The sequence below is a fragment of the Oncorhynchus gorbuscha genome, linkage group LG26, assembly GCF_021184085.1.
Source record: "Oncorhynchus gorbuscha isolate QuinsamMale2020 ecotype Even-year linkage group LG26, OgorEven_v1.0, whole genome shotgun sequence".
NCBI classification, from domain to species: Eukaryota; Metazoa; Chordata; class Actinopteri; order Salmoniformes; family Salmonidae; genus Oncorhynchus; species Oncorhynchus gorbuscha.
Genome location: NC_060198.1, coordinates 16,289,882 through 16,296,605, shown reverse-complemented (window position 1 = coordinate 16,296,605; position 6,724 = coordinate 16,289,882).

The following is a 6,724-nucleotide window of genomic DNA, read 5'->3' as shown; positions in this document are numbered from 1 at the left end:
ACGAGATAGCCTATCGGGAGGAGGTCAGAGATCTGGCCATGTGGTGCCAGGATAACAACCTCTCCCTCAATGTGATCAGGACAAAGGAGATGATTGTGGACTACAGGAAAAAGAGGACAGAGCACGCCCCCATTCTCATCGATGGGGCTGCAGTGGAGCAGGTTGAGAGCTTCAAGATCCTTGGTGTCCACATCACCAACAAACTAACATGGCCCAAGCACACCATGACAGTCATGAAGCGGGCACAGCAAAACCCTATTTCCCCTCAGGAGACTGAAGAAATTTGGCATGGGTCCTCAGATCCTCAAAAGGTTCTACAGCTGCACCATCAAGAGCATCCTGACTGGTTGCATCACTGCCTGGTATGGCAACTGCTCAGCCTCAGACCGCAAGGCACTACAGAGGGTAGTGCAAATGGCCCAGTATATCACTGGGGCCAAGCTTCCTGCCATCCAGGACCTCTATACCAGGCGGTGTCAGAGGAAGGCCCTAAAAATCTGTCAAAGACTCCAGCCACCCTTGTCATAGACTGTTTTCGCTGCTACAACATGGCAAATGGTATTGGAGCGCCAAGTCCAGGTCCAAGAGGCTTCTAAACAGCTTCTACCCCCAAGCCATAAGACTCCTGAACATCTAGTCAAATGGCTAGACCCGACTGTTCACATTGCCCCACCCCCTCCCCTCTCCACACCACTGCCACTCTCTGTTATCATCTATACATAGTCACTTTAATTAACTCTACCTAAATGTACATGTCTGTATTTTTTTAAACTGCACTGTCGGTTAGGGGCTCGTAGGTAAGCATTTCACTGTAACGTCTACACCTGTTGTATTCGGCGCATGTGACAAATAAACATTTGATTTGATCTTAAACTGTGACATGTGCAAAAACACACCTGACAAAGGCCACCATCAATGAGGTCACCCGATGACTGGGGAGTTTTGACAATGGGGGTGTCAGGGTCAAAGTAAATCATTGCCTTTTCTTCTTTACCATGAATATTCAATCAGGTATAAATTGCAGTGGTTTAATCACTGGAAGGTAATCTACTCCGTTTGTATCTTTGCTGATAGAAAATGTACAGTGCATGCAAAAGTATTAAACTCCTTTTCTTATTTTGTTGCATGACAACCTGTAATTTAAATGGATTTTTATTTGGATTTCATGTAATGGACATAAACAAAATAGTCCAAATTGGTGAAGTGCAATGAAAAAATTACTTAGTTAAAAAATAAATGTTAAAATTAAAATGGAAAAGAGGTGTGTACATACGTATTCACACCCTTTGCTATGAAGCACCTAAATAAGATCTGGGGCAACTAATTACCTTCAGAAGTAACATCATTTGTTAAATAAAGTCCACCTGTGTGCAATCTAAGTGTCACATGATCTGTCACATGTTCTCAGTATATATACACCTGTTCTGAGGCCCCAGAGTCTGCAACACCACTAAGCAAGGGGCACCACCAAGCAAACAGGTCAGGGACAAAGTTTTGGAGAAGTACAGATCAGGGTTGGGTTATAAATAATATCAGAAACTTTGAAAATCTGACAGAGCAAAAAATGTCAAGAATATAGCACTGCAACAAACCTGCCAAGAGAGGGCTGCCCACCAAAACTCATGGACCAGGCAAGGAGGGCATTAATCAGAGAGGCAACAAAGAGACCAAAGATAGCCCTGAAGGAGCTGCAAAGTTCCACAGCGGAGATTGGAGTATCTGTCCATTGGACCACTTTAAGCCGTACACTCCACAGAGCTGGGCTTTACGGAAGAGGGGCCAGAAAAAAGCCATTGATTAAAGAAAAAAATAAGAAAACATGTTCAGTGTTTGCCAAAAGGCATGTGGGAGACTCCCAAACATATGGAAGAAGGTACTCTGGTCAGATGAGACTAAAATTGAGCTTTTTGGCCATCAAGGAAAACACTATGTCTGGCACAAATCCAACACCTCTCATCACCCCGAGAACACTCCTCTTCTGTTGTCTCGCACCATCACTTCCTGTCCTGTTTGGAGATGGCGCTCTCGGCCACCGGAGAGCATCTTGGCTTGTTTGTTCAGCACTTCATTACGCCTGTTTGGCTTCATGATGTCCAGCTGTGTGAGGAGAGGCCTCCCGAACATCAGTGCGGCTGGGCTTTCATTTGTCGTGGCATGTGGGGTGTTTCGGTAGGAGGCCAGGAACTTGGCCAGTTTTGTTTGCAAAGTCCCTTCGTCTCGTTTTGCTGCACGGAGTCCTTGCTTTAGGGTTTGCACAAAGCGTTCTGCCAACCCATTGGTGGCAGGGTGGTACGGAGCTGAGGTTGAGTGTTTGATTCCATTTACTGACATGAATCTTGTAAACTCGTCACTTACAAAAGCTTGCGCGTTGTCACTTACCAGCTGCAGTGGCAAACCGAAGTGTGCAAACGTTGTCCTGAGACACTCTATCGTCTGAGCTGAGGTGGAGGAGTCAGTGCAAAACACCTCTGGCCATTTGGAATGGGCATCCACTATAACCAGAAACATGTGCTTTTCAAAGGGACCAGCGTAGTCCACATGAATTCTCTGCCATGGCTCTGCGGGCCATTCCCATGGGTGGACTGGGACAGGAGCAGGCATGTGAAGGGTTTCCAAACATCCGCTACAGTTCTTTGCCATATTTTCTATCTGTTGGTCCAGACCTGGCCACCAGGAGTGGCTCCTTGCGAGCAGCTTCATTTTGATTTTTTCCAACATTACCTTCATGTAGTTGCTGCAAGACTAGATGTTGGCATTTCTGGGGTATCATGACTCTCATTCCCCACATCAAACTAGATTACAGAGACTCTCTCTTTCTCTCCATCTGTCTTTTGTCTGCAGGTAATGTTTTGATGTGAGAGGATGCCAACCCCCAGTCCCATCATCGCCACCTCGCCTGCTCTTAAGATAACCATTCCGACTGAGACACCACTAGACACTATCATATAATTGTGATTTGTAAGTCGCTCTGGATAAGAGCGTCTGCTAAATGACTTAAATGTAAATGTGATGAACTGAGAGACTATTAGGGAAGCACTGGGATTCATTAATCATATGCCGTCTTCCTGCTCCTCTGTTCTTACCTCTTTCCCTTTGTCTTTTACACCTCTCTCGCCACCTCTTTCTTCCTCTGTTTTTATAATGCACACTAGATGTGCATTGAAGTACAGATTGAACTTGTATTTATATTACAGTTATAATATGTATAATGCATGTATTATGTATTTATAGCACTTGGATAATGAACTTCAACTTCTTTCACATTCTCTACTAGTTGAACTTAAGTCTCTCATTTGATGCAATACTTCACCTATTCTGTGTTTATCAGATCAATGCAGATGAAAGAATATTAGATATTGAGATGAATCCGGTTTTAGAGTATTTACATGATGGATAGGAAGTGTAGTGTACTGGGTCTTAAATTATATTCCTGTATATATGAATTACAAATCAGCCTTTAACTAGTTAAATCATGTTTCTAATCTATTGCATAGATACAATGTGTAACCATTGATGTCCCAGGACCAAGATTGGTTAACACTGTTGAAGTTTATAATTCTAACACATACATGCAGACACAGCATCATTCAAAAACTGGAATTTGATACACCTGGTATTGGATATGACTGAAAAATAATATCAAATACATTCATACCTGAACTGCACCTTTATTTGCCAAGGTAGAGTACATTGTTATGACTGGCCTGTTTGGGTCAGGTTATATATAAATGTACTTTGGGACAATATATGTAATCAGACAAAATCAGCCAACGAAAATATCAAAATAAAGCTTCACTTCTTGTTAATCGAGCCGCTGTGTCAGATTTCAAAAAGGCTTTACGGCGAAAGCACACCATGCAATTATCTGAAGACAGCGCCCCACATACAAACACATGAAAATAATTTTTCAACCAGGCAGTTGCGACACAAAAGTAAGAAATAGCGGTATAATTAATGCCTTACCTTTGAAGATCTTCTTCTGTTGGCACTCCAAAATGTCCCAGAAACATCGCAAATGGTCCTTTTGTTCAATAATGTCCTTTATGTCCCAAAAATGTCAATTTATTTGGCGCGTTTGATTCAGAAATACACTGGTTTCAACTCGCCCAACATGCCTACAAAGTATCTAATAAGTTACCTGTAAACTTGGTTCAAAAGTTTCAAACGTTTCTAATCCAACTTCAGGTACCCTAAAATGTAAATAATCGATCAAATTTAAGACTGAATACACTGTTTCTAATACCGGATAAGAACAACGTGGAGCGCGCTCCTGTTCACACGCACCAAAACAGTAGAGTCCATCTGGAGTGACACAATGAATAGGACTACTTTATTTCTCAAAAGAAAAACATCGAACAATTTCTAAATACTGTTGACATCCAGTGGAAGCCATAGGAACTGCAACCAGGTTCCTAATAATAAGGATATCCCATAGAAAATCCTATGACCTCAATTTTTTTTCTCCCCTGGATGGATTGTCCTCGGGGTTTAGCCTGCCAAATCAGTTCTGTTACACTCACGGACATTATTTGTAACAGTTTTAGAAACTTTAGAGTGTTTTCTATCTAAATCTACCAATTATATGCATATCCTAGCTTCTGGGCCTGAGTAACAGGCAGTTTACTTTGGGCACACTTTTCATCCGGATGTCAAAATACTGCCCCCTACCCAAGAGAGGTTAACAATCAATGCTACGGTTGAGTAGCTGTATCTGTATCTAAGGTCAATTCAACCAGGACCACCTGGTTATTTTCTCCAAGGAATTGTGTGAAAACACTGCGTTCAATCCCATGCTGGAACATCTCATGGCTGATTAGCCATTCTCAGAAGACCCCTCTTACAGAATGAGGGTGAGGAAACAGACCACTAAGAGAAAGGACTGACATTGTGTGGAAAAATCGGGGACTTACACCCGGGTGAGACAAGAGGTGCAGCCATCAGAGGAACTCGGTCCATGAAGAGATACCCCAACGGAGACCTTTGACAAGTAATTACATCATTATATTCTGACCCATAAGAGCGGCAGTTCGGGGCAAGGTGTTAGAATCATTTGTAAACTATGCTTAGTTTAGCCCTAAGTGTGCTTTTCTCTCGTGCACAGTCCTCATGTCTCCTTGCAGCATGTCTAAGGCATGTTCACGCAGATGAGCGGGGACCCTCGGCATCTTTCTTTTGGTGTCGTACAAAGGCCTCTTTAAGCTGTTTGTGTCTTAACGACCATTCCACAGGTGCATGTTCACAAATTGTTTATGGTTCATCATGGGAAACAGTGTTTAAGCACTTTATAATGAAGATCTGTGAAGTTATTTGGATTTTTACGAATGATCTTTGAAAGACAGGGTCCTGAAAAAGGGATGTTTCTTTTTTTGCTGAGTTTAGATAATCTTTGGTATCGATCTAATGGTATCGAATGGTTGTGTGCCAAGTGGAAGTGTCTGCAATTTGTATTTTTTAAGTTGTGCTGACAATATCGGAGATAACTTAGACAAAAAAGACAACTTTTTACAAATGTTATTACTACATGTCAGAAAAGTATAATTTCATGAGTTGGATTGGAGTGTATACATTTTTCTACCAGTACGTAATCATATTTTCAGAATAAAAATTATTAAGCAATTACTATGTTTACATAAGTCAAAATTGTCAGCACAAATATCTACTCTAAGTGACATTGAAAGCGATAATATGGTGCTTTTAGCCTTACATCCAGTACTTCGTCATCAGAGTCATTTGTCATGACTAGAGTCGTAAAATTACAGTGACTTTCCCAAAATGTGGAAGATTCCCAGAGGAATCAGGAGGGAATAAGCAGGAAATCCTCCAACCAGTGTTTTTGGAAAATTTGGGAAAGCTACCAGAATTTTTCAACCCTAGTCATGATAATAATCAGAGAACCTTGGCCTCCAGCTGGCTTTAGTGATGCCTCTATGTGGAGATTTGGGACATCATTTGGTAATCCCTAGAATATTATACTCATTGTTATTTACAGCAATAAAGTCTACATTTTAGCCCCCAACAAAACCTTAACTATAGAATGAGAAGACTATACACATTTTACATAGAAATGTACAAAAGCATTGCAGAGGAAATCACATAGGTGTACACCCTGAATTTGTTCTGATGTTGGAATATTTTAAGGAGCGAGATATCCTTCCTCTCCACCTTCTTTTCCACATCTTTCTCTCTTGTTTCCAAACTATCCCTCTTCTTCTCCAGCATCTCTTTCTCAAGACTGTTGTTTTTCATCTCCACTGACTATCTTCTTCTCCAACTCTTTATCCTCTTTCCCAAACTTTTGTCTCATACTATATCAAGATACCAGTACCAGGAATGATGATAGGCGTTTGCTCCAGATCAGTGATTCTCAAACCCCTCCTCGGGCACCCCCAGACGTTTCACCATTTCTTTGTAGCCCTGAACTAGCTCACCTGATTCACCTAATCAAGGGCTTGATAATTAGTTGACAAGTTGTATCAGATGTGCTAGCTCTAGAATAGATCAAATACATGGAACAGCCGGGGGTCCCTGACGATAGGTTTGAGAACCCCGTAGTTAGTCAACCACAGACCAATCATAACACCCTCAGAAAATGTGATAAATAATTACAATTACTGTAGAAAAATAAAGTACAGAGAAAGAAAATACAACCTCTCTTTCCGTTGACATACACAATTCCCTTTGCCACAGCTCTCTTGAGTCTTCACATGCTTGTCCTCCATCTCTG